The following is a 22,352-nucleotide window of genomic DNA, read 5'->3' as shown; positions in this document are numbered from 1 at the left end:
ATGCTATCCTTGCGATATTTGGTGTTCCTGGTAAATCACTCTATATGTCTAGTGAAACGGTCTGAACTGAATTGATGGTCATGATGTGTAAATTTTGGAAAGTTGCAAGTCAATGTTTTCAGTTCCAATCAATGATTCCATTGCTTACATATTATAACTAGCAAATGATTATTTAAAAATTACACACCAATATGTGAGGATGAAACAAACTATTTTCCTTGATTCGTTTTCTCCTGCACAAGTTTACATTTCCATATCCTCCCCACTCACCATTTCTGTCCAGTCCCACCAACATGACATCCCAGTCTCCTCCTCAGCCTCAGTACAATTCCTGAATAAACTATCATTTGTGCCTTTGTTAATCTCCGCATACAGCTGTTTCAAGCCCATTCTTATCATGTGTCCATTGCAAAATAATTGCACTTGAGATGTTTACATTGTTCTCTGCACAGAATTAGAAAGATGGGAAGACAGTGTATGGTGGTTACGTCACTGGCTCATCGTCTACAGCCACAAAATAATAATCTGTTGATATCGGCTTGCCTCATGCCGATTAGAGAAGGCAATGGGTCATTCTTCTCTGGTCAGATCTCTGTGTGACTGCAAACCCACAGCATTGCGTTTTAATCTTTACTGTCCTGTGGAACAGCTGAACCAGCCACTCAGTTCAAGGTCAACATAACATGCTGGCCTGACCAGGGCTGAATACATCCCTTGAGGGCAGGTGAAAAGGAAAGATAACCCCCTTCCTCTGCCTGTATCCTATATTCCTGCAGCTGAATTACATTCATGTAGATGGCCACTCACACTTTTAGACGTATTCTTTGTGATTGAGTCTGTCTCCGCGAGTGTTTTCCATCTCGATAGGCCCCTCTGGTGCTAGCTTTATTGATGTTGACCTACAGATGTAAGGATGTTTAAAATTCCCCGTCAGTGTCTGTACATTGTTAATGAATGGTATCCTGTGTCACATGAAGGACATGGAGCCGGCTCAGTGAGGGAAAGGAGTTATTGTGATCAACTGTGAGAGCGTTGTTGAGGCAGGGTTTGGGGTATTGTGGACAGATTTTATCTCCTTTCTATGGAGTGATCTCCTTTCTACAGAGAGAACAAGAGTCCCACCGGATTAATCCCTGGGATGATGGCACCATGAGGAGTGAGTAAAGGTTGATCTGTAGCACTGTGAGATAATAAGAGGTGATTGCATTGAACCCTGAGAGGGGATGGACAATCACTCCTTATATTCGAAACAGACAATGAGAAGGCGATAAATTCCTTGACTGTTGATTCATTCAGGATGCATGGTTCTGGATAGTTTAAGTGCCTCTGAGGACGTTATGCCTACCCACCCCAACCCCCACTCCCCACGGCGATTGACAGAGACAGAGAGGTCCAGGTCTTGAATAAACTCTCCCCACATTTATACAGTGCAGTTAGCGTGTGATCCTGCACTGAATGTCATATTATCCACCATCCTGACAGCAGCCAAAATATCTTCATTCAAAAACAGTCAACTATTCTTGGCCCTGGTGAGACCACACCTGGAGTACTGTGTGCAGTTCTGGTCTCCAAATTTGAGGAAAGACATTCTAGATATTGATGGAGTGCAGCCTATGTTCACGAGGTCAATTCTGGAATGGCGGGATTACTTTATACTGAAAGACTGGAGCGACTGGGTTTGTATACCCTTGAGTTTAGAAGACTGAGAGGGGATCTGATTGAGACATATAAGATTATAAAAGGATTGGATACTCTGATGGCAGGAAACATGTTTCCGCTGATGGGTGAGTGCTGAACCAGAGGACACAGCTTAAAAATACGGGGTAGGCCATTTACGACAGAGATGAGGAGAAACTTCTTCAACCAAAGAGTAGTGGTTCTGTGGAATGCTCTGCCCCAGAGGGCAACGGAGGCCCAGTCTCTGGATTCATTTAAGAAAGAGTTGGATAGAGCTCTCACGGATTGTGGAATCAAGGGTTATGGAGATAAGGCAGGAACACGATACTGTTTAAGGATGATCAACCATGATCATATTGAATGGTGGTGCAGGCTAGAAGTGCATAATGGCCTACTCCTGCACCTATTGTCGATTGTCTATTGCCTATTGTCTATTTCCACCAGCTTCTGACCTTCATGAAGAACACTAATCCATATTCTCAGAGGTGCAAAAAGACTCCTTAAAGTTTGAACCATAATACTATAAGACATAGGGGCTGAAACTAGGCCAGTTAGCCCATCGAGTCTGCTCCGCCATTTGGTCATCGCTGATAAGTTTCTCAAACCCATTGTCCAACCTTCTCCCCGTAACCCTTGATCCCCTGGATAATCTGAAAAGCTATCCCCGTCTCACATATACTCAATAACCTGGCCCCACAGCCTTCTGTGAAAATAAATTTCAAAGATTCACCATTCCCTGGTTAAAGAGGTTTCTCCTTCGCAACATCCTAAAAGATGTTCCCTTTAAACTTAGGCTGTGTCCTTGGGTCCTGGTCTCTCATACCAATGGAAACATCTTATGCACATTCACTCTGTTCAGGTCATGCAGTATTCTGTATGTTTCAATTACATTTCCACTCTTCCTTCTAAACTTTATCAAGTATAGACCCAAAGCCTCAAACATTCGCCACACAACAAACTTTTCACTCGTATGACTATTCCCGTGAAAATCTCCAGGGGCAGTATACCTTTCCTGAGATATGGGGCACAACAGTGCGCTCAACACTCCAAATGTAGTCTGACCAAAACTGTATACAGCCTGTTCTTATATTCAATTCCTCCCGTAATAAATGCCATCAATAATAAGTGCAATTGCCCTCTTAACTACTGCCTTAATCTACAGGCTTACCTTAACAGAACCCTGCACTAGAACTCCCAAGTCCCTTTGCACTTCACAGTTCTGAATTTTCTCCCGGTTTATAAAACAGACCATGCCTCGATTCTTCGTGACAAAGTGCATGACCTCACACTTTGTGACGTTGGAATCCATCTGCCAACACTTTTACCGAGTCAATTCCTTCTTCAGCCTCTGTATGCGACCAGTCCATCTGCCTATCTTTGTATCGTCTGCAAACTTAGCCAGAGTGCCCTCAGTTCGATCATCTATATTGTTAACGTAACAAGTAAAAAGTTACGATTCCAACACTGAGCCTTGTGGATCACTTCTTGCCACCGGCCGCCATTCTGAGAAGGACCATTTTATCCCCACTCTCTGCTTTCTGTCAGACAGGCAAGTTCCTATTCATGCCTCTACCTTGCTTCTAACATTACGGACCCTTATCATACTCAATCATCTCCTGTGTGACACCTTGTCAAAGGCCTTCTTGGCGTCCAGGTTGATAACATCCATTGGCTGTACTTGATTGAGCCTGTTCATTTCTTCTTCAATGATTTCCAACAAATTTGTCATGCATGACCTTCCCTTGATGGAACCATGCTGATTTTGCCCTATTTTACTAAAAACTTCCAAGTATTCAGAAATCTCATCCTTCACAATGGATTCCAGTATCTTACCCACAACAGAGGTTAAGCTATTCATTACGGTTTTAAAAGTAATTTTTTCTTACTCCCTGCTGTAGCTGACTGCCCTCATCAGTCATGGTTACCTCATTCTCCATGTACTCTGCTTCATTTATTCGGCGTAAATCTCTGCTGCATCCCGAATTACTCAAAAAGTCTCCTGCCATTGCTGCTCCACTGTCTCTCCTGCTGGGCCCTTCTCCCAGTCAATTCTACCAAGCTCCTCTCTCATGTCTCTGTAGTTGCTTTATTCAGCTTTAATACCGTTAGTTCTGAATATAACTTCTCCATCTGAAATTGCAGAGTAAATTCTATCATATTACGGTAATGTCTCCTATGATTTTCTTCACCTTAAGCTCCCTCATCTAATCTGCCTGCACAAGCTGCTCCAAAAAGCTATCTCATAGACATCACACAAATTCGTTTTCTTGCAAACCACCATCAATCTGAATTCACAGCCCACCTCCGTAATGAAATCCCACATGATCACTGTAACTTTGTATTTCCTACACATCTTTCTAGCCCCTGGTGTATTTTTCCCCCCAGCTCCTGAGTACTGTTTGGAGGCCTGAACAGACCACCAACTACTTGTTTTTAACCTTTTTGATTCCTCAATTCTACCGACACAGATTCTACACCATTTTACCTTACATCATTTCTTATTATTTATTTGATTGCATTTCTTACTAATAAGAACCATCCCCTCTGCCCAACTGCCTATCTTTTTGATAGGATGCATAGACCTGAATATTCAGCTCCCAATCCTGATCCTCTTGCAGCAACGCCTCCGTGATGGCGATCTGCCAATTTGTGTATGAGCCACAAGCTTATTTACCTTATTCCTTATACTGCATGCATTCCGATATAACAGTTCAGCCCTGTAGTAACCATCCCTCTTCTCGTCGTCATTTCTTTGTCCTGACTGTTTGAAGTTTGATTGCTAACACTTTCCATACTCTGCGTCTGTGCTGAAGATTTGAATAATTTAGAGTTTTAGAGTCATCCAGAATGGAAACAGACCGTTCTGTCCAATCTGTCCATGCCGATCAGATATTGCTAATCCAGTCCCATCTGCCAGTACCCGGTCCATATACCTCCAAACCTTTTCTCTTCATATACCCATCTAAATGCCTCTTAAACGTTGCAATTGTACCAACCTCCACCGCATCCTCTGACAGCTCATGTCATATACTACCACCCTCTGCGTGAAAACGTTGACCCTTAGGTCTCTTTTATATCTTTCCCCTCTCACCCTTAAAATCTGCCCTCTAGTTCTGGACTCCCTTGACCCCAGGGAAAAGACTTTGTCTGTTTATCATTTCCATGCCCCTCATAATTTAGTAAATCTCTAAAAGGTCACCCCTCAGCCTCCGAGGCTCTAGGGAAAGCAGCCTCAGCCTGCTCAGCCTCTCCCTATAGCTCAAATCCTCCGAACATGGCAACATCCTTGCAATTGTTTTCTGAAACCTTTCAAGTTTCACAACATCTTTCTGATACGAAGGAGATCAGAATTGCATGCAATATTCCAACAGTGGCCGAACCAATGTCCTGTACAGCCGCAACATGACCTCCCAACTCCTGTACTCAATTCTGTGACCAACAAAGTAAAGCATACCTAACGCCTTCTTCTTGAGATCTGCAGTCTTACCCGCTCCTTTAATTCGGGTTTTATAATTTTCCCTATAACTGACACCACCCCACCCCCATATATCTTAATGCCCAATCTACAGCCCTAGTTATGCGATTTGCTTGGACTCTGGTCCCAACACGGTTTAGATGAAGACCGTCCGATCAGAACACTGCGCTCCTTCCCCAGTGTCTGGTGACAATGTCCCATGATACAAACCCATTTCTCCAACACCAAACTTTGAACCACACATTTTCCTGCTGATCCTGTGCTAATTAGCTCAGGGCTCAGGCCGTAATCCAGAGATTATTTGTTTTTGATTCTGTTTTCTAATTTAGCTCTGAGCTCTTCGTATCCCTTAGCAGAACCTCTGTCCTAGTTTTATCTCTGTTGTTGGTACCGACACAGACCATGACCAATGGATCTTTACCCTCACACTCGAAGTTCCCCTGCAGCCCAGATGAGATATCCTTTACCCAAACACCAGTCGGTAACACCGCATTCAGGACTCTGAATCCGGGTCACAGAGAACAGTGTCTATGCCGCTAACTATACTATCCCCAGTTACATTAACATTTCTCTTCTCTTGCCCCACTTGAAAGCTTTTCTCAACTCGGTGCTGTGGCCAATCAGCTCATCCTCCCTGTAGTCTCCATGCCATCCACACAGGGAACAAAACTCTTGAACCTATTAGACATGGACAGCGGCTGAGGCTCCAGCGATTCTACGTCCTGGATCCCTTTATCTGCCTCACTCATAGATAATCTCTCTGCTTTCTAACCACTGGCTGAATTTGAGTCAGTTGATCTAAGGAGTGTAACTGTCTCTTGAATCACAGCATCCCGGGAACTCTCCCCCTCCCTGATGCCTCGGAATGTTGAAGCTCAAACTCCAGCTCACCGACTCAGAACCAGAGTTGTTCTTGCATGCGACATTTACTCCAGACATGGTCACTGGGAACCACAGTGGGGTCGACCACTCCCACATCATGTAGAAACAACACATCACCCGACCCTCCATCCTTATTTTATTTATCTACTATTGATTTGTTCCTCTGCAATTTTATTTGTTTATGTCCATCTGCTTATGCAAGTTGTACCAATAAATTAACATGTTTCAATTTAACACAGATTCAAAGTTAACACACTGCCTATTAGCAAATGAGATCACATCCTCCCTTTGTCAAACCTGCTCATGATCTTCTGATAGAATTCTGACAGACTTGTCAGCGGGACCACTCCTTGATGAAGCCATGCTGACTCAGCCCTATTTTACCATGTACCTCCAAGTACTCTGCAATGTCATTGCTAGCAATGCACTCTAAATTCCTAATAACGGCCGATGCCAGGTTATACTGCCCTTTGATTTCCTGTATTTTGCCTTTCTTCCTTCTTACACAGAGATTTTAAATTGTCCATTTTCTAGTTCTCTGGAATTCTGTCTGATGATAGTTATTCCTGAACAGTCGTGACCAATGGTTTCACAATCTCCTCCGCTAATTCCCTCAGAACATTGGTTGTTATCCTTCCAGTCTGTGTGATTTATCCATTTTCAAACATTGCAGCTTCCTCAGTACCTTCTCCTCAGTGCTGATCACTACATCCATTCCTCACCCTTGACTCGCTTTAAGTTCTGAAATGTTCATAGTATCTACCATTGTGAGGATTGACGGAAAGTACCTATTCAAGTCATTCTCCAATTCTTTGTTTTCCATTTCTCTGCAGCCAGCCTCAATTTCTGGTTGTCCAATGTTCACTCTCCCCTTTTATATATCTTAACAAAACTCCTGCAATCTCCTTTTCTAAAGCAAGCTCGCTTACATGTGTCATGTTCATCACTTTATTGCTTCTTGAATTGTCCTCTGCTGCTGTATAAAGGCTTCCCAATCTTAGATAGGCTGCGTGAGAGCATTCCTGTAAACTAACTGTCGAAAATGTACTACTGCAACTGTTCAAATCCTGTTGTCCATCATTGGATAGCGTGGTGACACAACACTGCTGCCTCACAGTGCCAGGGACTCGGGTTCAATTCCAATTTCTGGACCCTATCTTTCTTGAGATTTTGCAATTTCTGCATTGGGAGAATTGCCTCTTTTCTCTCTCCAAAGTATGTTTCTGTGTTTATTTCAGGTTTCTGCCATCTGCAGTATATTTGCTTGTGTTTGATGGAGAATTGCTGCAAATATGACAGGTTGATTGTAAAAGTGGCTTCCTGAGTGCTTGGGAATCTTGCCCAGCTACTTATGTGAGTGCAAGTTCCTGATTACCTACTCTGTCTCTCTCAATCCCTGAGTCTAAAAGTCACTGCATGCAGCATGTCATTGAGCCACCCCGGGATTCCCCACACCCCATCGCCTGGCACTGGATGCTCCCTACGCAGTGAGCGCACAAAGACACTGGGCACTTTCTGACGCGCTAGGGAACCGGGGTAAAGCCCCAGCCATTAAAAGGAACAGAATAGCAACAATCCAATTGAACAGTAAAGCAGAGTAAACAGGCTGACTGGCACCCATCTGTTCTGACATTTTCAGGTCTTTTGGACTGATGTCTGTTTATCCTCGTCCATCTGCAATTAGATGGTCCATATGTATATCTTGTCACACAGGTTTGGTGGAGGTGACAGACATCAGATCTTATGATCATTACGATGATTCGTTGGGCGCCACGTTCCTGGTTAATGAGATCACCCTTAAGTTTTTATTGTCAAGTCTATCCATTTTAAAATAAAGGTCTTGCTGGAGTTGTGCTGAAAGCATATTTGAATGTTAGGGTGACTAGATTATGCCACGTGCCAATGAGGTTAGGAATAGGAAGGCAGTAAAGTTAAAAACAGGGCCAAAGAGCTGGTAGGGTAGGCAGCACTTCCAATATGTGGATCATTGGGATTCCCGGGTCGGTAGGATAGACACAAGAAGGACAGGATGCAGCTGAACTGGCAGAAATCTCAGATATGTGGGTCATTGGGAATCCTGGGTCAGTATGAAATACACAAGAAGGACGGGATGGACGTGAAGCGGCAGCAACCTCCGATATGTGGGTAATTGGGAATCCTGGGTCAGTATGAAATACACATGAAGGACGGGATGCAGCTGAACCGGCAGCAATCTCAGATATGTGGGTCATTGGGAATCCTGGGTCAGTATGAAAGACACAAGAAGGAGGGGATGGACGTGAACTGGCAGCAATCTCCTGGCCGGCAGATTTGTTATTGTCACTCAGGAGGTTTTAAACTAGTGTGGTGATGGTGGGGGGAGGGAGGGTGGAGCCAGAGCAGTACGTCCACAAGCACAGTCACTGAAGAGCAGTTGGAGACTAATCCTAGTACAACTAAGACCAACAACAAACTGGCAGAGGGGAGTGAACAGAATGGGACTGGAAGTCTGAAGTATGCTGATTTTAATGTGAGCAGTGTGACAGGCAAGACAGATGAATATATATATATATATATAAAACCATGATACAAATATTACAGAGATTTGGTTGAGAGAGGGATCAGAAAACTATCAATCCAATGGTGGGGGGGTGGGTGGATTCTCTATTTCGGTATATTCATTACATCTGTCTTTGATAATGTATTTAACGTGAACTATGTCCATGTGTTTAACAAAATTAAACAAGACCTTCAAAGACGGGAGGCACTTCCAATATCCTGGCTAGGTCGAATAGCTCTTATTAAAATGAATGTCCCTCCTCATTTACTATACCCCATGTGAATGCTTCCTTTGGTGTTTCCCAGACAGATATTTAGGAGACATAATGGCTGGTTTAGCTCTTTTATTTGGCACCATAAGCAACTCTTTACCAACCTAACCAAATTGTAACTACCCCCAGATTGTGGGGATTAGATGTCCCAGATTAAAAGCTACCAATTAAGCTCTTTTTATCATACATTAGTGCACGGCGTCAATACGGTTAGATATTGAACCCTCTCAGACAAAGTGAACTCTTATTGCTAGATTATTACAGTGTGGAAACAGGCCCTTCAGCCCAACAAGCCGCCACCCACCCAGGCCCATTCCTCTACATTCACCCCTTCACCTAACACTACGGGCAATTTAGCATGGCCAATTCACCTGACCTGCATATTTTTTGGACTGTTGGAGGAAACCGGAGCACCCGGAGAAGACCCATGCAGACACGGGGAGAATGTGCAAACTCCACACAGTCAATCGACTGAGGCGGGAATTAAACCCCGGTCTGGCGCTGTGAGGCAGCAGTGCGAACCACTGTGCCACTGTGCGGCCCACGGTTGTTCTTAGGCAAAATGATAACATTTATGGAGTATTGTCATAACCCAATAATTATCAATACTGTTAAAGCATGAGTGACAATGCGTCAGATTGAGGGCAATACAACCAAAATCATGTTTCTTACCCCTGTAATTGGTACACTGGGCTATCATCCGGGGATAATGGATTCCAGGTTTAAACTGTGGCAGCAAGGGCTGTACCTTGCTTGAGTGATTTAGAATTAGAAGAATCCCTACATTGTGCATTCAAGCCCTTGGGCCCAGCAAGTCCACTTCGACCTTTTAAAGCGAAACCCACCCAGAACCAATCCCCTACCATCCTATATTTACCCTGACGAATGCCCAAACCTACACATCCCTAAACACTATGGGTGATTTATCAATGACCAATTCATCTAACATGTGCATTTTTGTACTGTGGGAGGAAACACACACAGACACGGCGAGAATATGTTAACTCCACACAGCGAGTCATCCAAGGCCGGAACCAAAGCCGAGACCCTGGTGCTGTGAGGCAGCAATGCTCACTACTGGGCCACCACGTGTTATTTGATGGAGAAACAATGATGTCATTTGATCAAATAACTCGTACGTATGGACTACCTAGTAGAGATCTCTTCTGTATTTTTTTCAGATCAGAGATTCGATTGAAAAAAAAACACAGTTTTACCACACTCATACAGATGTGATAAAGGGAAGAGGGCGCTTATTGCTTCGAATACACTCTCTGTCAGTACCCTTTATCATTAGTTGGAGAGTGTCCCCTCAGACGAGACTGTGCAGCTTTGTGTTGTCTGCTAGAGAGTTGGGGATTCAGAACACTTCCGAGACAAGGGAGGATATTTGTGAAAATGCTCAAAGGATTTTGCTCTGTGATCGGACCCATTCCATACAGTTGAAAATTCTTCGTAGGGTCTAGCTGACCCCAAAATGTCTCTCAAAATTCAAAGTGGGATTATCTTAAGCATGTCCTAAATGCAGAATGACTACAGGCACTCTTACTCATTGCTTGTGGTTCTGCTGCAGACTTCATCTATATTGGTGCACTGTGTCAGATGTGATAGAGTGCGTATTGGGGACTGAATTGGAGATGGACTTGGTTTCTGTTTTCCTGGGCCTGCCCAAGGTACTTTCCACAGATGAGTATGGGAAAAAATATATATCCTTACAATCTGTACTTTCTGTGCTAGGAAAAATATTCTGTTGTGTTGGATGTCTGAACTCCCCCATGCCCAGAGAGGAAGAGTGTGAACATAAAAATGTGTATCAGTTAATGCTCTTGATGAACGAGAGCTGTCCTTTTGTTCTGCTGAGCTGTATTATTTATTCATTATTTATTGTTTAGTTTTGTTTTTATTCTTCTGTCTGTGTAGTGTTTTAACTTGGTTTGTATGTGCATGCAATTGGATGTAATTTTTTTTCAGATATTTGAGTTGTGTTGTCATTGGTTTATTATAATATTAAAAATCTCTTTTTAAATATTTTTTAAATTAAAATGCTAACATTGATAGAATACATTCCCAAAAACTCTCATTAGAGAGCCCACCCATGGTGGTTTATCCTGAGGATCACCACATCTCGGGTGATGGGGTGAGGCTGAGAAGATGTCCCCTTCATGGTAATCTCTGTCAGTGTGAGGAACTGAACCTGCGCTGTTGCCCTGCCTCTACATCACAAAACGGCCGTCCTGCCAACTGAGTGGGAGACTGTGTAACTGTTACAGACAGAAACATTCACAGACAAAGGGTAAGAGAAACATTCATAATAAGGAAAGTGATACAGTTCAGATAATGGTCAAGATGACGGCTGTGGGTAAAAATGTTCTCTGCTCGAAATTGTATTTATAACATGACGTGTTTAGAAGTTGTTTTTGGTTTAATATCATTAAGGTGAGTCAAGTGACTCTTATGTGTTACACACTGGGACACTGCCATTTTCCTAAAACTGGGAAATATTTGGAACATTATCTGGAACATTCTATAATCGGCATTCTCCAGAATATTCTATGACTGTGTGGGATGTATTGCAAAGGAGAGAGAGAGAGAGAGAAGGTGTTCCATGCAGTAGTGAGAGTGGGGGTATCATGAGCCTTGTTCGGGGGTAGTTGCAATCACAGATATACAGTGATTGTGAGGAAGCAGACAGAATACGGTGACCCTTATCCTGACAGAGCGGGGAAGATGCTTGTCCTGTATTTCTGGACATTTCTTCAGACCTCAAATACTGCACTGAATTTGGTAGTGAGCACAGACCATGCTCGATGGGTCTGTTGGTGTGGCACCCTCTGGGATGGGAATGTTCCCCCTCTGTACTCACCCATCCAATGTGCCCACCGTGCTCTATCAACAAACAATGGTGTAATTGCCCCTTATCTACCAATCTGCCATTTCCCTGCCTTTGCTCTGTACCCATCTGATCCTTTCCTATCTGTGTATTTGTCCAATTGCCTTTTCAATGTTGTTAGTGTGCCCACTTCAACCACTTCCACTGGCAGCTAAGTCTAATTTGCCAGTTCACCTTGGATTCCATGCGTTCTCACCTTCTAGAGCGGCCTACTATGTGGAACCTTATCAAAGGCCTTACTGAAATCAATATAGGATATGTCAACCACCGTGCTCTCATCAACCTTCCTGGTCACTTCCTCAAAAATCTCTAACAAAATTTGTAAGGCATGATCCGCCACGCACAAAGCCATGCTGACTGCTCCAAGTCAAACTCTGTCTTTCCACATGCATGCACGTCTTATCTCTCAGTACCTTCTCAAGTGGTTTATCGAAAACAGGTGTGAAGCTTACTGGTCTATATTTCCCAGGCTTTTCTTTGCAGCCCATCTTGAATAAGGGCACAACATTTGCTACCGCCCAGTCTTCCGAGATCTTGGTCCCTAAGCTTTTTCTCTCGCCTCTTACAGTGCTCTCAGATATATCTGGTCAGGACCAAGAGATTTGTCTGACTTTGTGCATTCTAATATGTCCAACAGCAACTCAACTGTGATATGGACAGTACCAAGATATGACAACTAACCTCCTAAAGGCACAGATCTTCATTTCTTTCTTCATGACAAACACAGAGGGGAAATTGAGGACTTCACCCATCTCTTGAGGTTTTACGCATGCATGCCGGTTTTGGATATTAAAGCATTCTATTCTCTCTCTAGTTGCTCTTTATTTTTAAAATACTGAATTTGGATCCACTCCAATCTTCTCAGCCAAGACTACCTCATACCCCCTTATGGCCTTGCTGATATCCTTCTTCAGTAAACTCCTCTCTCCGCTGTATACCTCCAGGGATTCCCTTGGTATGAGCTGCCTGAACATGAGCCACGCCTCCTTTTTCTGGTCAAAGCCTCAATATCTCTTGACATCCAGAGTACTTTCTTCCAGTCTCACATAACCTTCACCCTCACAGGAAAATGGAAACCTTGAACTCGAGCTATCTCACTTTTAAAGCCCTCCCACTTGCCCGGGATCCTTTTACCTGGAATCAAACAACTCCAATCATCCCCTGCAATCCACTGTCTAACTCCAATAACATACGCCTTGCCCCAATTTAGAACTTGAATTTGTGGACCAATTTTGTCCCGACCATAACTATTTTAAAATTAATACAACTCTAATCACTTTTCCAAAAATGCTCCCCCACTTTATCTCCTTCACCTATCCTGCCCTATTTCCCAACAGAAGGTCGAGTTTGTCCCTTCCCGAGTACGATGCTCTATATATTCATTGTGGAAACTTCGCTGAACACACTTAACAAATTACGTTCCATCTAAGTTCTTAACCATCTGGAAACCCCGGTCTATGTTAGGAAGATTAAAATCACCTATTATAACAACCCTATTGTTCCTGCAAGTCTCCCCAGTCCCCCTGCATATTTGTTCCTCGAATTCACATTGTTGATTATAGTGCAACCACTATAGCATTTCCACCCCCCTCAAAGTATTTTGCGCCATTCACGAAACCTCATTGGATATTATCTCAGGTATCTACGGAGAGCAATGGGGTCACTTGGAGCATCAAGAAGCAAAACCTCCCATGTCTGAACGGGGCTGAGTGAACCCCCCAGTACACAGTATCATTAATCCCTATAATCCCTCTCCATTTCAGTAACATACTGTCTTCCATTATTCCTGTAAATTAAATGACAGATGATATCATGTTATATTGCAGCTGCCAAATTATTCTCCATTGCCTTTACCTCTCTGTATCTATCTGTAGACCCTCCGCCCTCTCTTGATAATTTAATCTCTTGCTTATCACAGCAACATGACCAAACTCAGTATTTCTATATCTGTTCCCTCCTCCTGATCATTAATATAGATTGTAAATAGTTGAGGACCCAGCATTGGTCACTGTGTGACTCCACTGGTGACGTTCTGTCAAACTGATTTAGACTAATTTATCCGGAGTGCCTGCTTCCTGTTTGATACATAGTCCTCCCCCATTACTGTGTAACACAGTCGTAAAGCTGAATATGAACAAGGAGCATTAGTCAAGAATCCAACCCTTCGAATCTGCTCCGCCATGGAATACAATCATGGCTGATGTCATCGCGGCCTCTGTTCCACTTTCCTGCCATCTCTCAATCCTCAAACTCTAGTCTCTTATTATAAATTGCGCCACATGAAAAAATATCCACTCCACAGCTACACTTTCAATTACGTTTAGCATCTTACAGACCTCAATGAGCTCTCCTTTCATTCTTATAAGCTCGAGAGTATAGGCCTAAACTGCTCAATTTCTCTTCATAAGACAAACACTTCAAATATGGAATCAATCGAATGAAGCTCTTCTGAATTGCCTCCAATGGAAAACCTCATTCAGCAGCACACCCAAACTGTACTCCAGTTCCAGCCTCACGAATGCCTTGCATAGCTACAGCAACACTCCCTACCTTTCTACTCTATCCTGTTACAAATAAACGCTGAAGTTATGCTTGTATTCCTCATTACTTCAAGTACCCGCAGGCAGGTTTTCTGTGATATGCAAGCAGGCACCCAGATCCCTCTGCACTTAAGCACTTTGATGTTTCTCTCCATTTAGATAATAATTTGCCTTTTTATTAGTCTGGACAACTTGAATAACCCCATGTTTATCCACTTTAATTTTCATTGCCAAATGTTTGCCCATTCACCCAATCTATACATATAGTTTTTAAATCTCTTGCATCATCATTCCGAAGTAATTTCCCACCAATGTTCGTGTCATCTGAAAATGTAGCTATAGTATTTTCTTCCCGTCAACCGAGTAATAATGTCGATCACAAATGGTTGAAGCATGAGAACTGAAATCTACGGCACCAAACAAATTGCATTTTCCAATAGAAAATGACACAGTTTATTCATCTGATTGCATTTTGTTGGTTAACCAATCCTCCATCCAAACCAATAAATTACTCCAAAACTGATGCTGTCTGATCTTACCACTCACTCTTTGGAGAAGCGACGTATCTGAATCCTTCACGAAGACCAGATATCTTCCATTTCCAGGATTCCCACTATCCACCTTGTTTGTCACATCTTTAAATAACTCAAGAAAACACTTCAATCATGATTTATCCTTTGTAAAACCATGTTGACTCCGATGAATTGTGGTTTTACATTTGCAAATGTCCTCAACAATGGATTCTAATAATTTGCCTTAAATTACAATACTTTATTGTTCCATTTTACTCCCTAATGTATTCAGTTATTATAAGTTCTTCCCTTTTGAAAACCTTTACGTTTTCTTTGAATTCCTGTTTGATGGGCAAAAGGGTTTGAAGAGATGTGCTCCAATTGCTGCATAAGCGGTATGTATGGCTGACTGGACTCATCATCCTGCTGGTGTACAAAATCGATGGGATGAAGTCTTTCTGGTGTTCCCATGTTGTCATCTCCAAGGCCAGAATGACCACCTCCTGTTGATGAGTTAGAGGGGTGGGGGATGATGGAATCTTCCCGTTACTGTGTAACATTTTGAGGGTCTGATGGGTCTTCTCATATTTCTCGATAATCGGTGGAGATACTGAACGGTCTCCTCATGTATCCCAGAGATGGGACGAAGGCAGCGATTGGTCTTCTCTTGTTCCCATACAACACACACGTGTCTGAATTACCTCCTCCTTTCTCACGAAAAAAGTCTCAGATAGTTTTTATCCTAACACATTTCCCTTGCAACAGACTCGATGGGTCTGAATGGCCTCCTGTTATCCAAGTGTAACAATCTCCAGTCACTGTGTGACCTCTTCCAGTTCCTATGTTACGGACTTGAGGAGGCTGAATGGACTGATCCTGTTGCTGTGTAACAGGATACTGGTGCAGCATGGCCTACTCTGGGACCAGTGTTATAGATTCGAGGGGCTGATTGGCCTCGAATATATATCAGGCTCGAGGGGCTGAACAGTGTCGTCCGATTCTGGTGTACCAGGCTCGAAGGCCTGAATATCCTCCTGTTGTTCCTGTGTAACAGGCTGGAGAACGGAATGGATTCCCCCACTATCTGTGTAATTCTCTTCAGTTGTTGACTCCTTCCAGTCATCTATGTTGAAATAAGATCATCATTTATTTTTGTAAACTCCAATGGCTATTGGATCAGCCTGATCATCCTTTAGTTATAAGCTAGCACCTTCATTGCAGGAATCAGCTGAGGGATCCATCTCTGAGCTGCTTCCAATATAACAACATCCTTTCTTCATTGAAGAGACTAAATCTGTACACACTACTCCAGATGTGACCTCACTATGATCCTGTACAGCAGCAGCAATGCTTTACCACCCTGCTGTAAGGTTCCCACCCAGGTTAGAGCAGTCTCAGCTCTCTGGGGGAATGCAGAGCATTTATGAACGATCATTGTCCTTCTCTACTCCACGAGCATAACGGGAGATCTGGAGAAAATTTCACAATGATGCTTAAGAGGATCATAAATGATGTGGCGAGATGATCTCTACCATTAATCTCCCCATTGACCATCTCTACCGCGTTGTGGCTGAACACTTTAACTCTCCTTTCCACTCTGCCAAGGACGTGAGAGTCCTGGGCCTCCTCCATCGCCAAACCCTAACCACCCGAAGCATGGATGAAGAAAGGTTCCTCTTCTACCGTGGGACCCTCCAACCACAGGGGGTTAATGTTGGTTTCACCCGTTTCCCCATTTACCCTAACTCCACCTTATCCCAGTCCAATCTTCCAACTCAGCATCCTCCCCCCTTTTGAACGTTCCTATGTGTTCATCTTCCTTCCGATCAATCTGGTCCACCCGCCTCTCTGACCTAACCCTTTCAGCCTCACCTTCAACTATCTATTAGATCTCAGGAATTAGCTTAGAAAAATGCCAAGTACCGTAGTAAGCCAGTGGATTCGGAGAAATATAGGACCCAGCAACGGATGACCAAGAAAAGAAAATCAAAAAGCGAAAAAGCATACAAACAAAAGAAAAACATAACGACCGCAAAAAAAAGTACATCAGTGTATAAAACAAAAGTAAAAACAAGGTCAAATATGGAACAGTGGGTGTGCGGACAGAATAATTTATTGAAGACAACAGAGAAATCACAGGGAAAAGAAACAGTTTCTTTGTGTCTATCTTTAAGGCAGAATATCCAGAAATTCTCCCAGAAATACCAAGTGACCATGGGACTTGTGTAAGCAAAGTCTAAGATCATTCTTATCAGTGTTGAGGTCATGTTTTAAAAGAAAGCTGGATTGAGTATTTATAAATCTGACAGATCAGATGTACTTCATACAAGAATTTCAGAGGAAGCAGCAATAGGCATATTGATTGCATCGCAGATTACCAAGTTGTTTTCCAATACATTCCCGAAAGATATTTAGCCAATCTGGATAAGGCAAAGGTTACAAATATTATCCAACAGTTTAAGAAAGGATGAAGATGGAGAGTGGTGAACTACAGATCAGTAACTTGTCATCCGCGGTCGGGTGTCTGTTGGGCTCGATTATAAAGAACGTGTTACTGGATATATAGAAGGTAATGGGAAAACTGGGGAGGATGATAATGCATCGATGAAACGAAAACCATAAGTGGCAAACATTTTTTGGAATGGTTTGAAGATGATTCTTGTGGACGTAGGCAATGAGGAGCTAATGGATAACGTATCGTTGGATATTCAAGAGGATTTTTTTAAGAACTCTCCCACTAACATCATAAGAAAAGTTAAAGTAAAAGGAATTGGGAAGAATTGGGCGAAACAGTGGCACAGTGGATAGCACTGCTACCTCACAGCGCCAGAGACACGGGTTCAACTCCCGCCTCAGGTAACTGACTGTGTGGAGTTTGCACATTCACCCTGTGTCTGCGTGGGTTTCCTCCGGGTGTTCCGGTTTCCTCCCACAGTTCAAAGATGTGCAGGTCAGGTGAATTGGCCATGCTAAATTGCCCGTCATGTTAGGTAAATGTAGGGGTATGGGTGCGTTGCGCTTCGGCGGGTCGGTGTGGACTTGTTGGGCCGAAGGGCCTGTTTCCACACTGTAACGCAATGTAATCTAAACACAAGCAAATAGGAAACGAAAAATTAGGTTTGCATTCATGTGAGTGTAATTGAAATATAGAAGATGTCCTGCGCCAGCTGCACAGAGTGTTGCTGAGACTAAACTGAGAGTATTATGTACCGTTTGGAGTCCTAATCTAAGATAGAATATACTACAGACGAATTGCAAAAGGTATTCTCCAGATTAATCCCGAAAATGACAAGATTGTCTGATGTGGAAAGTCAGCCTGTGATCTCTAGTTTCAAAAGATGAGAGGTGATTTTAGTGAAACTTAGAAACATAGAGGGGAGAGAACAACCGAGGGACATGGAGAAGTGTAAGTAGGAGAGATGAGGGAGAATCCCATGATTTATTCTACACGGACAAGTAGAACAGAATACTCAGCAACAGTTAGTGTCCATCAGAAACCAAGGGGGCAATCTGTGTGTCAACCTGGAGAATATTGATAGATTGTTACATGTCAACATCACAGCTGTTTTACTTGGGAGAAGGAGGATGCAGGTACAGAATTCGAGAAGATGGACTGGAAAGCTCTTGGAAAGAGATTGATGTAAAATACGAGCGGCGGTTTGAGGCTTTGTCTGGTATAAAATTGGACCAATCTGCAGGTCTGGATAATGTTGGAGTCAAGGGAGGAAAGACGCTGACTGGAAATTTTAATTAGAATCTGACAATAGGGGAGGTGCCAGAGGACTGGAGAACCGCTATAATGATTGCACTTCACAGTAAGGGTGGTAGAGATAGACCAGGAAACTATAGACGAGCGAGTATTAAATCACTGTTCGGGAAACTACTGGAGAAAATAGAGAAGGAGAAAATTGAACTCCAATCAGAATGGCAAGGCTTGATCAGGGATAATCATCATGGCTTTATCAGAGTGAAGTCACACTAATGGAGTTGATTCAATTAGTTTGAGGAGGTCGCTTATATAGTTTTGATGCAATGCCTTTGACAAAGTTCCGCATGGGAAACTGAAAAAAATAAAGTAAAATCTCACATTATCAAGGATAACTTGAAAAGGTACAGTGAAAATTGTGAGTGTCAGGAGGCAGAGGGTGGTGGGAGAAGGCTGTTTGTGTGACTGGAGATCAATGTCCCCTGGTGTACCACAGGGATCAGTGTTGTGTCCCTTATTGTTTGTAGCATTTATAAATGGTATAGATGTGAATCTGGAGGGGGAGTGGGTGGAGGGGTGGGAGTTGTGATAAGCAAGTTTGTGTTTGACACAAAGATTGGCCGGGTGGTTGGTAGTGAGGAGGAAGTTCTGATGTTAAAGGAAAATACAAGTGGAATGATCAGATGGGCAGATCAATGGCAGATGGAATGTGATCCTGATAAATATGAGGTAATGTACTTTGGAAGGAGGAACCAGACATGGGGTGTACACAATGATTCGCAGCACACTAGGGAGCTCACAGGGTGTTTCTCCACACATCCCTGAATGTGACTGAACAGGGTAATGGACTAGTTAAGAATTGAACATTGGGTGTCGCGTTTATTAATCAGGGAGTAGATTATAACTGTTATACAGGGCTTGGTTTAGTCCATGATGGAGTACTGTATGTCGTTCTGGGAGCCTCATTATAAGGAAGGATGTGATTGTATTGGAGGGGTTTGCAAAGGAGATTCACCAGGATGTTCCCTGGGATGGAGCATATCAGCTCTGGAGAGAGGCTGGATAAGCTCAGGTTGTTTACTTTTGACAGAGAGGCTGAGGGGGATGTGATTCAGAAGGATAAGTTAACAAGGGGCATCGACACGGTGGACAGACAGCATCTGTTCCTTTTAGACAGAGGGTCAAGAACAAGGGAGCACACTTTTAAAGTGAAGGATTTGTGGTTCAGAGAGGATTTAAAGATGACTTTTTCTTCACCCAGAGGGAGTTGGGGTCTGGAAAGTACTTTCTGAGAGGGGAGTTATCAAGGTTAACCTCTCAACTGTTAAAAGTACTTGGACAAGCACTTGGAAGTGCCATAACATTCCAGGCTATGAACCTTTTGTCGGAAAGTGGGACTAATATAGATCGTGCTGTATTTCTGTTGGCACAGAGACTATGCTCCTGTGAGTGTGTGATGTGGAAAGTCAATGATTGAGCAGCTTAATACAAGAATTGTTGGGTTTCTGAAGATAATGTTCACAAAGGTTATAAGAGTGAACTGTTATAGCTTGACAAATTATGTCAATGTGAGAAGCATGAAAAAACAGTGCAGGTTTTCTCCAGTTTGAAACCAGAGAATGGAGAATGGGAAACAGGGAAATGGCAAAACTATGAATCCACTACTTCAGTTCTATCTTCACAGAACTTTCTGACAATACCAGGAAAACCAAGTCTGGCGTGGAAAACGAAATAGTACATGGAACATAGAACATAGTAAGTAAATCGTTTGGGAGAAATTATTGGGACTGAAAATAATGGTCATAGACAACACTAACACAGGTTTATGAAATGGGAATTATGTTTGAGAAACAGACTGGGTGACAAATGAAAGAGAAGCAATGGATGTAAAACATGTGGATTTTCAGAAAGATTTTGGTAAAGCTCCAAGCCTAGTTTGCAAAATCAAATCTTCGTGGATTGGGGTGAATATATGGCCATGCTTCTAGAATGGGACAGCTGGCAGGAGACAGTGAATAGAAATAAATAGACTTGTGAAGCAACAGCCTGGCATTGTATTTAAGGTCTGATTCTGTGAGTATGACTATATCCCTGACAACCCATCACCTTCCCCGGATATCTCCTCTCTCACCAGCAGGACAGACAAAGCAGAAATGGTGGCACCGTGGGATACAGTTTGAAGGGAATTGTTCTGGGAGTCCTCAACAGTGACTCTGTATCCCATGAAGTTTCATGGCGTTAGTTTACACATGGGAAAGGAAACCCCATGCTGATTACCATGTACTAGCCTCTTCCAACTGATGAGTCAATGCTCCTCCAAGCTGAACAACACTTGGAGGAAGCACTGAGAGTGGCAAAGGCACAAAATGTACTCTGGGTTAGGGACGTCAATGTCCACAAAAAGAGTGGTTCAGCAGCAGCATTACTGATTGAGCTGGTTGGGTCCGAAAGGATACAACTTCTCGACTCGGTCTGCGGCAGGTGGTGAAGGAACCCACAAGAGGGAAAAGCCATATTTGACGACAGCCTTACTAATCTGCCTGCTGCAGAAGTATCTGTCCATGACAGTATCGGGTAAGAGTGACCACTGCATAGTCATTGTGGAGATAAAGTCACACTTGCATATTGAGAATAACCTCCACCATTTTAGGTGGCACTGTCACCATGCTAAATGGGACAGACTTTGAACAGATCTAGCAGCTCAAGTCTGGGTTTTGATAATAGGATGTGGGTCATCAATAGCAGCTGAATTGTACTCCAGCACAACCTCATGGCCTGGCATATCCTCCTCACAACAATTACCATCAAGCCAGAGGATCAACCTTGATTCAATGGATTGTGCAGGAGGGCAGGAGCAGCACTGAGAATACCTGAAAATGAGGTGTCTGCCTGATGAAGTCACCAACCATGACTACCTGCGAGCCAAACAGCATAAGCAGTTAGTCATAGACAGAGCTAAGTGATCCCACAAGCAACGGTGCAGATATAAGCTCTGCAGTCCTTCTACTTCTAGTAGAGAATAGTTATGGACAATTAAACAAGTCATCGGAGCAGGACATTGCACAAGTATCCCCATCCTTAATGATGGAAGAGCCTAGCACTTCAGTGCAAAAGATAACGTTCATGCATTCGCAACAATCTTCAGTCAGAAGTGCTGAGTGGTGATCCACCTCAGCCTCCTCCAGTGGCCCTCAACAATTCAGTTACCAGTCATCTACCAATTTGATTCACTCCACACGATATCCAGGTTCAGTTGGAGACACTGGATACCTCAGAGGGTACATACCCTGACAACATTCTGGCAATAGTACTGAAACGTTGTTCTCCAGACCTTGTCACTGCCCTCACCAAACTGTTCCAATACCGTTACAACAACATTTCCCCGATTACATGGAAAATTACCCCAAGTATCTCCTGTATATAAAAAGCAGAACAAATCCAATCCGGCCAATACCATTTCATCAGTCTACTCTCGATCATCATTAAAGTGGTGGAAGGTCTCAGTACTTTTAAGCAACACTTGCTCAGCAATACCCTGGTCAATGACGCCCAGTTTGGGCTCCACCAGGGCCACTCAGCTCCTGACCTCATTACAGTGGTTCAAACATGGAGAAAAGAGCTGAATTCCAGAGGTGGGGTGAAAGTGATAGCCCTTTAAATCAAGGCTGCCTTCGCCCAAGTGTGGTATCAAGGGGCCTTAGCAACACTGGAATCAATGGGTATCAGGGGCAAACACGCTGCTGGTTAGAATAATACCTGACACGTAGGAAGATGGTCATGGTTGATAAAGGTCAGTCAACTCAGCACCAGGATAAATCTGTAGGAGTCCCTCGGGTAGTGGCCTAGGCCCGTACATCTTC

Source organism: Chiloscyllium punctatum, chromosome 28, assembly GCF_047496795.1.
Source record: "Chiloscyllium punctatum isolate Juve2018m chromosome 28, sChiPun1.3, whole genome shotgun sequence".
In the NCBI taxonomy this organism is placed as follows: domain Eukaryota; kingdom Metazoa; phylum Chordata; class Chondrichthyes; order Orectolobiformes; family Hemiscylliidae; genus Chiloscyllium; species Chiloscyllium punctatum.
Note: the sequence above shows the minus strand (reverse complement) of the source record.